Consider the following 16681-nt stretch of genomic DNA (forward strand, 5'->3'; position numbering starts at 1 on the left):
AGAAAAGACGATGTGGAGCAAAGACTTCTTGCAGCGCTCAGCATGGAACAAGTACTCAATAAACTGCAGGAGAATAAAAGATCAGTTAACACTGAAAAGAAATAAAAAAGAAAAAAAATCTATAGTCATATAAGTGCATTAATGTTTGCAAAACTCCTTGAAAGGAGAGAATTAATTTTGAATAAAAAGTTATATTTACCAAAAAAAAAAAAAAAAAAAGGTCAGTTACAAAATAAAAGAGGTGAGTTCCCCCTAAGTGGAAGCATGAAAGCAGACAGTCATGTAGGCAGAGATGCGGAGGGACCCACGGATCAGATCGGGCTTGGTCACTTGAAGGCCTCGAAGGAACCTCCGTTCCCTGAGACCTATCCCTTGGGGAATACTCCTTAAGCATCATAGGCTGCGTATGTGCATCCAAGGCAAGGAGGGGGGCATGAGTGGAAGACAGAGGGGAAGACAGAAAGGCAGCGTATGATAAGTATTCCTTAGGCAGTACAATAAATAAATTCATTAATGCATCAGTGATCATAGAATTGAAGAGACGGAGGCAAGCCAGGTGAAATGTTTTTGAACAGATGAGCCCTCTGATGTCATTCATTTTGGAGATATTTTATTTTGTATGGCAAGTGTTTGTATACTTATGCGTTTTTCACTCTTTTGAGCACTCTACAAATATTAACCAACCTAATCCTCATAATTACAACCTGATGCCTGCATACCTGTTCTTCTCCCCACTGCACAGATGAGGAGAGGTTGAAGGACATGCCTAAGATCTCACAACTGGTAGGCAAGGAGTCAGCCTTCAAGTCCAGACCATTGAGCTCTGGAACCCTCGCCCTGCACCTGTGCTTGCCGACCACAGTGGACCAGGCATGCTGCTAGAGAAGGGGGGGTTCAGCAGTGCACCCCAGTCCTGATCTTCTTGGAGCTTTCATTACACTGCAGCAGCAGCGGTGGAATGAAGCAGTGGAGACAGCCGCAAACAAGAAAGCCAATGACCGTAGAATGCCATGTGACTGTGCTATGAGGATAAATAAAGTGGGATAAGGGGTTAATGAGAATGGGTTGGAGGGTTTATTTTTAAAACAGCCATTGGGAAGACCTCTCTGAAGTGCTGAGACCCTAATGGGGTTACGAAGAAAGGTAGAGAAACTGTACCTCAGGCAGGAAAGCAGGAAGTACAAAGTCCCGGGGGTCAGCAGTGTGTGTCTCATGTTCAAGGAAGAAGGTTGTTGTTGGGATGGAGATGAGAGGGTGAGGAGCAGGAAGACATGGAAGAGGTAGCCAGGGGCTAGACCTAAATATAAATAACTTTGCCTTTTGTTTCAAGAGTGATGGGCAGTGATGGGCAGGCACTGCCTTTTGGGTAAGGCAGTGATATGGTGTGATATCTACATCAGTTACTGGGGTGAGAACAAGCTTCAGAAACCAGGAGGAGACCCAGGGTACTAATTAGGAGTGACCAAGGCTAGAAATGATGGTGACTTGTGCAGTTGTATCAGGAGAGGCAGGAAGCCTGGTCAGATTTGAAATATCCTTTGAAGATACTTTTCAGAGGATGTGATGCCCAAGTATTCATTTACTTGTTTATTTATTGTCCACGTCTGGTAGTAGAAAATGACCTCAAAGAACGCCAGAACTTTGTGTTTTGTTTGGTCTGACTCTTCTTCTCCTCATTTTATGAGCAGTTCCTAAAATAGTGCTTGCTGTATAACCAGTATTCAATATATATTTGTTATGTATTTGTTTAATGAATAATACATTGACTATGAGGTGTGAAGAAGAGAGAGATGTCAAAGTGACTCCATCTCGGGCTGGATCTGCCCATACCGATTCATTAGGACATCAGCTTTCATCCTATGCCCTGAAGACAGAGATGAATATATACATATGTTCATCTATTAATCACAGGACATGACCTTGGGAGGTCATCTCATGCAGCCTTGTGCCCTCAAATAAATTGTCATGCTCTTTTTGACTTATGACACAAACTGAGACCCAGATAGACAAAGTGACTTGCCTTAAAAATCCAACATAATAATGATAAGGATACATTTATTTGGCATTTACTGAGTTTTTACGTCCATTGTGAATGACTTTATAGTTACTCACAGTAACTATAGTAGTCCCAGTTACTCAAAGACATAGGGACTGCTGTTATCCCCATTTTACAGATGAGGAAAAGGTGACACTGTGAGGGTGAAGCAGCCAGCCCAAAGCCATACAACCAGGAAACAATGGAGCCAGGACTCAAGTCCAGGTTTCATTTTAAATTAAAGCAACAACTCTCTGCAGTTTCCCGGAGTCACATAACTGTATTATAACAACCAGTGTTGGTCTCCCATCCTCTTGGGTGACGTAGGTAAGAGCCCACAAAGGGTCATGAATTACTGGCTTCTACAGAGGCCTCCACTGGCTACATTGTTCTCATGTTCTTTTGGACTTAGCTCCTATTAAACTGAGGAGACAGAGAGACAGTCAATCTATTGCTTTTCTCTGTCCCTGCTTTTAATCTCCCACAAATAGATCATCTTTAACAAAACATACAGCAGGCTAGCTTGAACATGTGATGCTTATGTTATTAGAACAGACTGCAAAGACCTATGGAATTGATTTCTATTGTCTCTTCAAAAGATTCAAAAGCTACTGTAGCTTATCTTCTTTTTATGTCCAACTCTGCTGTAAATGGCCTAGAACTTAGATGACATTTCCATATACAACATTGGTCACTGGTTATCCTTATTACCTTTTCAATATTCCCATGTGTTTTTTAAAAGATTTATTTATTTATTTGAGGGGAGATGGGTGGGGGTAGGGCAGAGAAAGAGAATCTTCAAGCAAACTCCCCACTGAGAGCCCCATATCAGGGGCTCTATCCCTTCGCCCAAGAGAACATGACCTGAGCCAAAACTAAGAGCTGGACACTTAACCGAAAGAGCCACCCAGGTACTCCAATGTTCGCTTGCATTTAAGGACTTAGTGATTAAGACCGTTTTCAGTCTTCAGTACTTACTTATGAGATTTTTAAAAATATTTTTATTTATAATTTACTTGAGAGAAAGATAGTAAGTGAACAAGAGAGAGCACGAGTGGGAGGGGGACAGAGGGAGAGGGAGAAGTAGACTCCCCACTGAGCAGGGAGCTCAGTCCTAGGGGCTCAATCCCAGGACCCTGAGATCATGAGCTGAGCCGAAGGCAGATGCTTAACTGAGTCACCCAGGCGTCCTGTGAGATGTTTTATATATAGCCAATGGCTAACAGTGAACCACTACTCAGAAAAGTTATGACAGATTGAAAAATAAAAACTTGAAGTGTCTAATGATGCATTAAATTTGTGAAGGCCAACAATTTGTATTTTCTTCCACTTTTATGAGAACATTTTTTTTTTCAGATCAGTATTAAATGGCTTTTAGAAATGATTGAACACTTCTGGAGGCACCTGTGTGGCCCAGTCAGTTAAGTATCTGACTCTGGATTTTGGCTCAGGTCCTGATCTCAGGGCTGTAGGATCGAGCCCTATGTCAGGCTCTGTGTTGGGCATGGAGTCTGCTTAAGATTCTCTCCCTCTGGGGTGCCTGGGTGGCTCAGTGGGTTAAAGCCTCTACCTTCAGCTCAGGTCATGATCCCATTTTGTTGTTGTTGTTGTTGTTGTCCAAGGTTTATTGACACAGCAGAAAGATTCAAACGGCTCCACGTAATGTTTTGAAATTCATCCCGACTGTAGGCTGAGTGACCTGCAGGTTGGACAGGCTGCCAAAGCCCAAGAGTTTCAACATTTCCTTAGTGTCAGGATCCACTTCAATGATCTCCTGATCCAGGGCCGAGACCTCGGGCACATAGTTGTCCCTCTGTTCTAGCTCCTCCTCCTGCAGCTCGATGGAGATGCCCCTCACCGGGCCCCTCTGAATGCGCTTCATCAGGTGCGTGACGTAGCCTGCGATCTTGTTGCGGAGCTTCTTGCTGGGGATGATGGCGATTTCCTCGCACACGCGCTCGTTGGTGTGGAAATCGTTGCCCAGGCACGTGTAGTACTTCTCGATGGTGACCCGGGCCGCCTTCTTCACGGTTTTGGCGCGGACGCGGCCCATGTTGGCGGGTATAGTAAAAGGATCTTGGGATCGAGCCCCACATCGGGCTCTCTGCTCAGCGGGGAGCCTGCTTCCTCCCTCAATCTTTGCCTGCTTCTCTGCCTGCTTGTGATCTCTGTCTGTCAAATAAATAAATAAAATCTTAAAAAAAAAAAAAGAAAAAAAGATTCTCTCCCTCTTCTTCTGCCCTGCCCATGCTCGCTCTCATTCTCTCTCTCTCTCTTTCTTGCATGAGTGTGTTCAAAAATATAAACAAACAAAAAAACAAGAAATGATCAAACACTTCTGAATACTAGAACATGTGGCATAATCACAGAATAAAATTTCATGTGTGTGTGTGTGTGTGTGTGTGTGTGTATGTATGTATCTCTCTCTCTCAAGAAGGGCAGGTATAGAATTTTAACACATGATTAATTACGGACCTACTGTTTCTATCAAGTACTAGACAGAGAGTTATAAAACATGTCAAGAGTAATCTGGATATACAAAACCAGGACAGAGACTTTCCCATTTTCTAACCAAGAACTCGAAAGGGCCGATGTCACTTAGCCTCTGTCAAGTCCTGACGGCTCTTTGGGGCTCTGTCGCTTCGTTTGAGGAAGAGATGTAATTAGGCCACAGGAATTTAAAAATACAACACTAATAGCTAACATTTTGGGGTGCTTATCTATGCTAAGTACTGTTCTAAGCACTTTAAATGCATTAACTCAATCCTCACAACAACTTGGTGAAGCAGATAGTATTATTATTGTCATTGTGCAGATGGGGACAACACGCAATGTGAGACTCAGTGAATTATACAATACGCTGTGACAGATGAATGGCTGAGCAGGGATTGGAAGGCAGGCAGTCGGGCCTCAACGTCCAAGTTCTTAACCACTGCTCTCTGGTATCTCTCAACCATAATTTGAATGATGTCATTTTTTCCCAGCTCTTAGCAGGTGCTAAGTCGTATTCTGAGACCATCTTTTATCTCCTTCAACTGTTCCAGCTACCCAGTGAAGTTGGGGCTGCGGTTGCCATGAGAGGTGAGGAGTCTAGAACTTCAAAAGGCTGAGATTTATTTTATTACCTGTTTCTGCTTTCTTTCTTCTCCCCGTTTAGCTGTTGGCATTAGGAGGCGGAAATAGAATTAATGCCGAAGACACAGAATATCAGGACTGGAGGGGAAGTAAACGATAAAGCACGACCGCTGATACAAGGCTTCTCCACTCTCTCTGGCTGGGTTTGAACCTCCACTAACAGGGTTATTAATTCTAGACCTTTCTCTCTGGATGGAGAAGCTGGATTCTGTTTCAGATTTTTTTTCAAAGATTTTATTTATTGATTTGACAGACAGAGATCACAAGCAGGCAGAGAGGCAGGCAGAGAGAGGAAGAAGCAGGCTCCCCGCTGAGCAGAGAGCCCAAGGCAGGGCTCGATCCCAGGACCCTGGGATCATGACCTGAGCTGAAGGCAGAGGCTTAACCCACTGAGCCACCCAGGTGCCCCTGTGTTTCAGATTTTAAGAAAGCCTTTTCTCATTTTAAAGAAGCTGATGTAAAACAAGAGGGAGCTATTATTTAAAAGGAATCCATGGGGCTAGGGGGCTGCCAGTCAGTTGGATGTCTGGCCTCAACTTGGGTTGTGACCGGAAGGGTCCTGGGATTGAACCCCACCTCCAGCTCTCTGTTCAGTGGGGAACCTGCTTCTCCCTTCCCCTCTGCCTGCTGCTCCCTCTGCTTGTGCTCTTTCTCGCTCTCCAAATAAATAAATAAAATCCTTTAAAAACTAATAAAATAGAAGGAATCCTTGGGGAAAAGTAAAAAAGCAGTGGGAGTTCAAGACTAATCCCAAAGCTATCAGCTATCGGTTTTCTAAACCATATAAAGCTATAGAGGAAAAGGTGGAGATACTATTTGACAATCCAAACTATAGGTAAAACAGCTAGGGGAGGTGGCCTTGTTTTAACCTTGAGACCCCTGTCAAGGGCGTATAGGGTTTTACAGCCAGGCTGGAAATGGCATATAGTACTTCTGTTCACATACCATGGGGCAGATGCTAGTCACATGGTCCAAATCTAATTGCGGAGAAGGCTAGGAAATGAAGTCTTCCTATGTGACAAGGAAGAGGAAAATAAAACAGGCTTTGAGAAATGTATAGATTATCTCTGCCCAATTACAATGACTGCTACAATTCTACCCTTAGATTTCCATTTAATATTTAAGGAGGTAATTATGAAAATGAACCAGGTGAACTGTATCCCTTGCACCAATCACTATTTCTAACATATTGTAAGAGAGCACTAAATATTTATAGAATTAATGAATGAATTAACCTCACAAGTTTGGACTTGAAAGTTCATCAACCTGTAAGTCTAGGACTTGGAATACAAACAGAAATTCTCTTTTTTTTTTTTTAAATATTTTATTTATTTATTTGACAGAGAGAGATCACAAGTAGGCAGAGAGGCAGCAGAGAGAGAGGAGGAAGCAGGCCCCCTGCTGAGCAGAGAGCCTGATGCGGGGCTCGATCCAGGACCCTGAGATCATGACCTGAGCCGAAGGCAGCGGCTTAACCCACTGAGCCACCCAGGCGCCCCCAGAAATTCTCTTTGAGCTGGCTCTGCACCAACTTCCTTTTCTTCCCCCCAGAACTTCTAGGGTTTAAAAGGTTACTTTAGAGAGCACAAAATGGAGAAATTAATTCTAGAACATAAGACCAAGTGTTTAGTCTTGGCTTTGACATTTTCTAGGTATGTGGCCTTTAGCAAAACCTTTCACCTTAATGGACTTCAGATTCCTCATCTACAAATGGTGGGAGGTAGAACACCTGGGTGGCCCAGTTGGCTAAGCATCTGACTCTTGATTTTGGCTCGGGTCATGATCAAAGAGTCATGTGATCAAGCCCCATGTCAGGCTCCATACTTAGTGCTCAGCATGGAACCTGCTTAAGATTCCTCTGACCGCCTCCCTATGTTCCTCCCCACCCCACTCACTCTCTCTGTCTCTCTGTCTCTCTCTCTAAAAATAAAAATAAACCAGTGGAAGGAGGACATATATGGAGACTATCAGGGGCCTATCCAGTAGTCCTTTCACTTCTTCTTGGATAACAGAACCCCAACTGCTAGTAGGTGTCAGCTGCCCACCTTCAGAGGATTAATTGTGATTGATTTAAGCCAACAATGGCAATTTGGCTTTAGACACTAGTTAGTCTAAAGGTAAGCTTGTAATCAGGTTATGGCCAAGGAGATTAAGGGGATATCTGCTGGAGGACTTTGGGAAACGTTTTTCCTCTTTGATAACAGTGGAAACTGCACAAGAAAGAAAATTTTTGGCCCTATCCTTTCATTTCTGCTTGGATGCTGAAGGTTAAGATTGTAATACTTGGAGCCACTGTAGCTTGCCTAGCACCTTGAGAGGAGAACTTGAAAATGCACTGAAGATCCAGCACAGAAAGATTAGAAGAGCCAGGGTCCTCAGTGACATCGTTGAGCCTTTGAAGTAACCCTGGGACAACCTAGTTCCAGTCCAAAAATGTGCAACCCCATTGTTTGAACCACTTTATCTGCATATCCTCTTACTTGCAGCCAAGAACATTCCCAACCAACAAAGTAGATAAGTTTTAGAAGTCTCTCCAGATTCAAAATTGTCAGAGTATTAAATAATATTTCAAAAGGGAAAAAAAAGTAATTGTCAGGGAATATATGAAACGATAGGAAAAGTTTTAAAAGGAGAAGAAACAATTGAAGGTGGGCTAAACTTAGATATATCAATCAGGTGACAAGCATGGCATAAAACGTGGAAATGCAAATTGAAATGCCCATAGAAACAGAAAACTAGGTCAGGTCCCTGTGGAGGAAGGAAAAGAGCTGGTGCAAGTCTGTAGGATCAGAATTAGACAGTAAATATAACCCAAACAAATGCACGGCTTTATCGAGAAACAAATGACCATAAAGTCTTTTGAAATTACATTCACTCAAAGTAAGTGCTGTCTTTTGATAAGTAGAAGGGTACTAAAAACAAGTGACTTCAAAATGATCTCTTCCCATCGAAATTTTATGTGTCTATGTTTGCTTTTTTTTTTTTTTTTATGTTTGCTTTTTATAACTACCATCTTTCCAGAAAAGATCGCCTATGATCGGATGATTAGAACAAGTTGAAAGTCAAACCGGAATAAGGAATAAAGGCATTGCAGACTGTCTGCGGGTCCTACATGAAACAAGGCTATCCACTGCCTGAGTCTGATTTTGCTAGAGAAGCTATGAGCAAGGTATCTGATATTTACAAAGTACTCCATAAATATTGGTTGAGTCTGATTTTGCATAACATATTTTAAGTGAATATTCTCTACTTAGAGAAAAAAGAAATCAGTAAGAACTCTTCTGGAGTCTTCCAGAAGAGACATAAAGATGTGAGGTCCATTTTGAACAATAGATCACATTTACAACCCTGTGTTTGGGTGATGTACACAGGAATATAATAAAAACGACCAATATTTGTTGAATACTCACCATGTGCCACATATTGTATATTCATTTTTTTCTTTTAACCCTTGTAACCACTCTGCAAACTAGAAACCTTTATTAGTTTCATTTCACAAATGAAAAAACTAAAATTCAGTGGAGTAGCCTTATCAAGGTCACTCAGCCTAGAAAGCAACAGAACCAGGACTCAAGCTCAATTCTATATGACTCAAAAATCCTGTCATTCACCACTATACTCTACTGCCTCTTCATCAGAGGAGGAGAAGAGGGGAAAATGAACAGGAAGAGAGGGTTCTGGAACTGTCAAGGCTAGAAGACAGGTGCATCTCAGGTAAGTAGGATCAGAGAAGTGCAGGCTACATGCAGGAATTAGAAAGAAAACAAACTCTTCTTTGGAGATTTGAGAGAATTGGGGGATGGAGACAACTTAACTTGGAGCTGGGATAGAAACATAAAACCAAAACAAACAAACACAGTCTTCTAAAATAATCAGAAAAAGAATGGACAAAAAACTGTTGAATTCAGATAACTAGCATGTCTGGCTTTCTCTGGTATCACAGGAAATCTCAAAACAAGTTTTTACCTCCCACGCTAGATTCTTCCTAATTCAGCTTTTCTGAGATCTGATGGAACTCTCATTCTGGAAAAGCAAAACATTTGCTGAATCTTCCACTTGCCTTGTTAGCAATTTCTTCTTTTAGAAGATCCAGGGAGCAATGATGAGGGACATGTGACGGGGTGGAGAGTGTGCTGATGAGCTCAGATTTTCAGAGGGTACGTACAGGAGGAGGGCATGAGGGACACAATCAAGACTGAATGCACCAAGACGAGCAAAGCCCTATAGGAATAATGCCTGGATCTCTAAAGCTTATTTTAAAATGCTACGAATGATTAAAAAAAAAAAAGATTCTTGTAGTTTATTCTTGTAGTTTATACAGAGATCAGGCCTGCTGCTTGGGGCTGAAACACACTGTTAACAGATTTAAAAATAAACAGCAACAAATGGAAACAACTGGCAAAATCAAATAATATGTTTGGAAAGGAACTAAGAATGAAAATGGTGGGATCCAGTGGGGACCACAAGAGATAGGGCAGAAATCCTGGAGTAGCATCAGAAGAGCTATTTGCCACTCAGAGGACAGAAGGAATCTGAGGAGAAAGATTAATTACCAGGACCTAGAGGAGGAGAGTGTCATATAGAGCTTGGAGCCTTGAGAGGAGCACTAACCTTTAGCAGAGAGACGTGCAAAAACCCAAGGCTGCCTTATAGGAAGAAAGCGTAGATCCCTGATCTTGCATCCTTTCTCCCTTCAACCTCCCGCAAGGGTTGCCATTGGCTAAATCCAGTTGGGTCCCAGAAGGCAAAGGAGACCTTAGTGTGGAACAGTCCGGGAAGATCGTAGGGCAAAGAGAGGAGCCAAAAAGGGTGAGAGAGAATCCAGGGGATCCACAGAAGCTGGCACATGACCCCAAAGACTTGGTATGTCTACAATTACCATGTAAAGTAGGCACCAGATAGTAACTAGCAAAATACCCTTAAAGTACAGAGCCTTCCCAATATATTTCCCAGGCTCTGGCTATTACTTGTACCTAAACCAACACCGACAGTGCTACTCTCCAGCAATTCTGCAAATATTTCTGTAAAAAATGCCTTCTTTCTAGGTAGCTGCAATGGAACCATGTCTTTAGGTCTCACTAGGTTTTAGGAAGGTGATTAGAACTACATGGCTGGTTACTTTGAAACCAACAGCAGAGACAGCTAGAATCAAAGAGCCCTGTTCCCTTCCATTATGCAGCCTTGGTGGTGAGAAGCAGCTTCCAGGAAGGGACTGCATTACTCAGCCTCACTTTCTTCTGAAAGAGGGCCAGGTGACTAATTCTCACCAATGGAATGAAAGCAAAGGTGATTTGTGTCTGTAGAGCCAAGGCCATTAGGGATATAGTGTGACCTCGTGCTCACTTCCCTTTTTATAGTGAACACTGGTGGTCATGTGCCAAGACTGTGGTGTCACGAGATGCAAAGACCACAATTTCCAAGTTGCCACTTACATGAACACCACTCAGGAGAGTCACCTGACCTGGAATAGCCACATTTTGAAAGTGACAAGTAAACTTTTCCTGTGTTAAGGGTAATTAGTTCTTTGTTAGAGCTGTTAGCCTATCCTGACAAATTTAAGACCCTTTACTCTGTAGTTATTTTCCATAATCTCACTTTCAAATTCCTTACCCTTGGCTTCAAATTACAGTAGTCAGGATGAAAGACTAGTAGAAAATTGTCCACTAGCTGCCTCACCAAGATTTTGCTGTTTGACCATTCTGTGACAGAAACATTTGCACTGAATATTTTTGTTGTTAGAAGACACCCACATTATTTTCTTTTTTTGAAATTGAAGTTTGATGCAGTCTTGGAATCATATAAAGAATATTGTATTCAGAGCATCCGAGTCCAAGTTTTACCACTTCCTTATGTGCCTGACCTTGGGCAGGTCCCATCAGCCCTCATCTCTGTCAAGCAAGGATATTAATAATGCCTCTCTGTCAGGTTGTTGTGAGGATCAAATAAGATAAGGGCTATGGAAACACTTTGTTCACAGTAAAGCTTTAGACAAAATCAGTTCTCATCTCTAGGAACAGGAAGTCAACTTGCATTTGCCTTTTAAATGTGTTCTCTGGTCATGGTGTTGTCAAGTTAGCTCCCCCTCCTTTTCTCTCAGATGGTGAGGTTCACTTCCTTCTACTCTGTCTCACCTCTATTAACAAGAAAGTAGTTCTTTGTATTGTTTGAAATTTTCGCAATCTGAGTTTTGCCCAAGGAAGAATGATTTTTTAAAAACTGGGTCCAAAAACAAATTAATAGAAATAATTTCTGTACATTTTAGGGCCATGGGTTTACAATACAGCTCATTCTTTGCCCTGGGCTTTAGTTTCTCAGCGAAGTTGTTGGATTTCTATGCATTCCACGTGCACCCCCCAAAGTGTGCGTGTGTGTGTGTTTATCTCCAGACACCCTATTTATTATTCCAGATAAAACATGTCTTTTGTTGTTTTTAATTTCCCCTGTATTTATAAGTAGGATTTTTAAAATCACTAGGTCTTCTTTAAACCTCAAGACATAAATAGTGGATCAACTTCAATCCTCTTGTTTAATAAATAAGGAAACAGAAGCCCAGAAGACCAGAGATATTTCATGACCCAATTTAAGTACCACCTTCTCCAATAAGCTTTTCCAGTTTTCTCTTCCCTCTCTCAAGCTGAGTGAGGTACCCTTTCTCCATCATAGAACGTGTTGGGGAGAGACAGAACCAGGTTCTGAATGCTTCATAGGAAGGCACCAAGTCTTCTCTGCCCTCCCAAGAACTTCTGACCTCCATGTAAATCTCCAGCTATCTTCCACCTCTGCGCCTTTGGCCAAAACTGGGCCACATGATCTAGTTGCAGGGGAGGCTGGAAAAGAGAATTTTTAACTGAACACATTGCCCCCTCCACAAATTGGGGTTCTATGAGCAGAGAAGAAGGGGAGATGGATATGAGTTAACTGTCTAAGTACATCCTGGTAGTAGAATGGTGCTAGGACTCAGGTATGCTGAGTTTCAGCCCAAAGCTCCTTCCACTACCTAGTACAACCTCAATACCATATATCCAGTCATATGAGTATTTGGTTCCGCATTCTTTTTAAAAAGAATCATGATTTTCTCCCTGCAATATCTGAATTCCTCTAAAAGATGTATAACCAATCTTATTATTGGGAATTCTCTCTCCAATTCCTCTGTAGTATTTATCCAAATACTTTAGTAATAGGAATGTGACATTGATGGAAATCTAATAAATGTAAGATATTTGTGGAGTTTGTGGGGTTTTCCCAGTTTTTGACTTCGCTTATTTCCAGACTCAAATGTATTATGACAGGTAATTCTATCTCACCCAACACTACAGAGTTATTAATAACTTGCCCTGCTGAATAAATCAGAGACCCCGAAAAAATGTGGAGTAAGCACTTGTTATGCACATATGGGATTTACCAAGTTTTTGCATTTGAAGGTCTAATATTAGGATTCACATGTCGTGCAATGCTTTGCAGAGAAAAAGACATTTCACGTCTTCTTGACTTTGAAAATAGGCTATACTTTGCATGCAAACAAGTCTATGAGAGTATAGCGATTTTGAATAAATCACCAAGAAACAAGGTTTCAATAAACTCTAAGAAACACATTTTCAAGATCATTGCAGAAAATTAAATTAGGTGCAAGGATTTACATGACCTAGGGGATCAGGAGTTAGGCTGCACTTTGGGTTGGGCTGTGCTCATAATTAGCGGTGTGACCTTATGGAACATTCAGGGTCTTTGGTTCTGTCATCTGTAAGAGGAGACGGTTGTACCAGGTGATCTTCAAGGCACCTGTGCATGTCTAAATTCTCTGATTCCATTTCTTTTTATGCACTGAGATCAAGAGAGCCAATTTAGGGAGTTACATGATGACCAAATCCTGAAAAGGGCACAGTAACCTTTTGCCAGCATTACCCCTGGATTTAAAGCTGATAAATTTTTAGAATTTATTTATCATAGAATTGTTACTATTTTGGCAGGTTACCTTTTGTTGGCAGTTTACAGGCTTGTAATCATCAGAAAAATGCTGTTTTGAATTCAACTCTTTTCATGCAACATTTTATCATAACTATTTGGCAATATCTCCACAGAGTCTTCATAATCACGGTTGTAGTGGGGCGATGTCATTCCATTTGGCAGATAGCCCCAAATCTGGGGCCATCCTTGCCCTTCCTCTCATATTCTACATTTGGTTCTTCAGCAAATCCTATCAGCTCTACCTTCAGATTATGTCCAGAATCTGATCCCTTTGCACCATCTCTGCTGTAACCACCCTGTCCAGGCCGCCATTGTCTGCAGTCTGGTTTATTTTCATGGTCTTTCATCTGACATGTCTGGTTCCACAACAGTTTGTATTTCACACATTGTCCTTTCAAACCATTGTCTTACCTTGTCCTTCTCCTCAAAACCCTCCAGGAACTTCTCATCTTATGCAAATCCAAATCTTCCTATGACCTTAAGATCCTACATGACCTGGTTTCCCTTCTACATCTCTGACCCCATCTTCAACCATTGTTCCCCTCACTCCCTCTGTTCCCAATATCCAGGCCTCCTCGTTGCTTTTGCCAGATGATCCTGTCCCAAAACCTCTGCACTCACTGCAACCCCAACCCAGAATGTCATTCTTCCCACATTCTCATCCCCCCTCTTATTATTTTCAGGTTTCTCTTCAAAAGTCCTTTCATCAGAGAAGGCTTCCCTGTCTACCCTGCTAAAAGAGCAACCACCCTCCAGCCCTACATGGATTTCTTTATTTTTATTTATGACACTTCGCATCCCCTGATGTATTATTTACTTATTTATGGCCTTTCATCACCACCACTGGAAATGGAAGCCCCATGAAGGCAGGGACTTTGTTTTCTTCACTGCTGTATCCCCATGATCAGAAGAGTAGGTCAATAACTATTTGTTTAATGAATGGATTAAACTAGTTGATCAAGTAGGACTTCAGGTTATAGGTCTGGTGGTGAAACACTCAGGAAAGAATGTTAGGAAGCAAGACAAGATAAGCAAAAGAGATCACATCACGAAGATCCCGGTGTGTCACGCCAAAGTTTTCAAAATGTTATCTTTGCCTAAGTGGCACCCATAGAAAGACCTGCATCAGGGAAACAACAAAACCATATTTGTATTAAGAAACTAAATTCTGGGGTACCTGGGTGGCTCAGTGGGTTAAGCCTCTGCCTTTGGCTCAGGTCATGATCTCAGGGTCCTGGGATCAAGCCCTGCATCGGGCTCTCTGTTCAGCAGGGAGCCTGCTTCTCTCTCTCTCTCTGTCAAATAAATAAATAAAATCTTAAAATAAAAAGAAACTAAACTCTGTCAGTAGTGGGGAGAATGAATTGGAGACAAAGAAAAGAAGTCAGGAAGGGGGCTATTGCAAAATCCATGAGAGAGACCACACAAATGAGAGCCAACATAACAGAAGGGAAAATAGGAGGAAACAGATTCAAGGACTAGAAAGGAAATTAGAACAGCAGGATTTTAAGATTGGTTGTGCAGAGGGAAGACAAGGAAAAGGATGATTACCAAGTTTCCAGCTGGGCACCTGGAGTGGGTAGGCGTGCTTTCACCAGAAAAAGGGTCAGAAACAGATCTGAGGGTAAAGAGGCTAAGCTCAATTGTAAACTTAAGTTGGAGTTATCTGTGAGTCTTCCAAGTGGAGATGCCTGGCAAGCCTCTGAACATATAATGGAGGATCTCAAGAGAGAAGTCTGAGCTGCAAATACAGATTTGGCAGCAATGGCAAGTAGTCATTGGAGTGACTGACATTCCTCAGGAAGTGTGTTGGAGGAAGAGGAGAAGGGGGGGTTGGGATACAACCCTGGGTCCAGGAGACCATGAAGAAAGAGTTGAAAGAATTTCTGAGAAGCGTAAGTCAATGGTTTTAAGACCACTGATGGTCAGTGGTGTCAAAGCAACAGCAAGCTCAAGAAAGGGAAAGACTGAAGTATGTCCCTGAAATCCAGCCATTGGGAAAGTCAAAAGGGACGTTGATAGCAATTTCAGGCGTAAAAATCAAATTGCAGTGAAACTACAGAGAAGGGAGAAGGAGTTAAAGGCATGGTTAGGAATTTGGAGAGAAAATTACAGTGTAGTCTTTTTGATTTGTTTTGTTTTGCTTTTTGTATCTCCTATAATTCAGACCTTTGATATGGCTGAAAGAAAACTAATCAGCTGGAGGAAAACCACTTATTTTTTGGTGATGACCTAACTCTGCCAAGTGCATTAGCCTATGACCACTTTTAGCCTTGAAAAACAAAACAAAATAAAGAAGGTAGTTGGCTTAAAAGAAATTATTATCTGTGGTAGAGACAAAAGTTACCTACCCATCATTCTTTCTCATCTTCTTTAACATGAACAGAACTCTGATTTTATTCAGGGTAATAATGTGTTCAGCTAAGTCTTCTTCTCTTGGACTCCTTTGCAACTAGGGAGATGTACATGCAAATCTTTGGGTGGAGCTTTCAGGAAAGCTCCTTAAAGAATACAAACTCAACAGGAGGGAGACTTTTCTTTTCTTTCTTTCTTTCTTTCTTTTTCTATTAGACATGGTGGTTTTATTTTTTTATTTATTTATTTTCAGCATAACAGTATTCATTGTTTTTGTACCACACCCAGTACTCCATGCCCTCTCTAATACCCACCACCTGGTTCCCCCAACCTCCCACCTCCCGCCGCTTCAAACCCCTCAGATTGTTTTTCAGAGTCCATAGTCTCTCATGGTTCACCTCCCCTTCCAATTTTCCCCAACTCCCTTCTCCTCTCTAACTCCCCTTGTCCTCCATGCTATTTGTTATGCTCCACAAATAAGTGAAACCATATGATAATTGACTCTCTCTGCTTGACTTATTTCACTCAGCATAATCTCTTCCAGTCCCGTCCATGTTGCTACAAAAGTTGGGTATTCGTCCTTTCTGATGGAGGCATAATACTCCTTCGTGTATATGGACCACATCTTCCTTATCCATTCGTCTGTTGAAGGGCATCTTGGTTCCTTCCGCAGTTTGGCGACTGTGGCCATTGATGCTATAAACATTGGGGTACAGATGGCCCTTCTTTTCACTACATCTGTATCTTTGGGCTAAATACCCAGTAGTGCAATGGCAGGGTCATAGGGAAGCTCTATTTTTAATTTCTTGGGGAATCCCCACACTGTTCTCCAAAGTGGTTGCACCAACTTGCATTTCCACCAACAGTGTAAGAGGGCTCCCCTTTCTCCACATCCCCTCCAACACATGTTGTTTCCTGTCTTGCTATTTTGGCCATTCTAACTGGTGTAAGGTGATATCTCAATGTGCTTTTAACCTTTGCCTTTCCTTTTTATCTTTTGAAAAAGAGATGTGATGGCTGGACCTACAATAGCCATATTGGGCCCCTGGAGCTACTTTGGGGATGGAAGTTATAGGCTAAGGTTAGCATAGCTGAAAATACATTCAGATCCCAAATGCTATCACAGAAATACTATCCTTTCCTTAAAATTTCTCCCCCCAGGCTTCTCGTATGTGAAAGAATAAACCCCTA

The 16681-nt window shown here is 41.9% G+C and overlaps 1 pseudogene across 1 annotated transcript; it reads right to left on the bottom strand.

Annotated features, from left to right (window-relative positions):
- Positions 1-3628: 3628 nt before the first annotated feature.
- On the bottom strand, positions 3629-4113 carry LOC309868692 (small ribosomal subunit protein eS17 pseudogene; annotated as a pseudogene). The gene has a single exon. The product of its transcript is annotated as a small ribosomal subunit protein eS17 pseudogene (transcript).
- Between the last annotated feature and the right edge of the window lie 12568 nt (positions 4114-16681).

Source organism: Mustela nivalis, assembly GCF_964662115.1.
Source record: "Mustela nivalis genome assembly, chromosome: 7".
NCBI lineage: Eukaryota > Metazoa > Chordata > Mammalia > Carnivora > Mustelidae > Mustela > Mustela nivalis.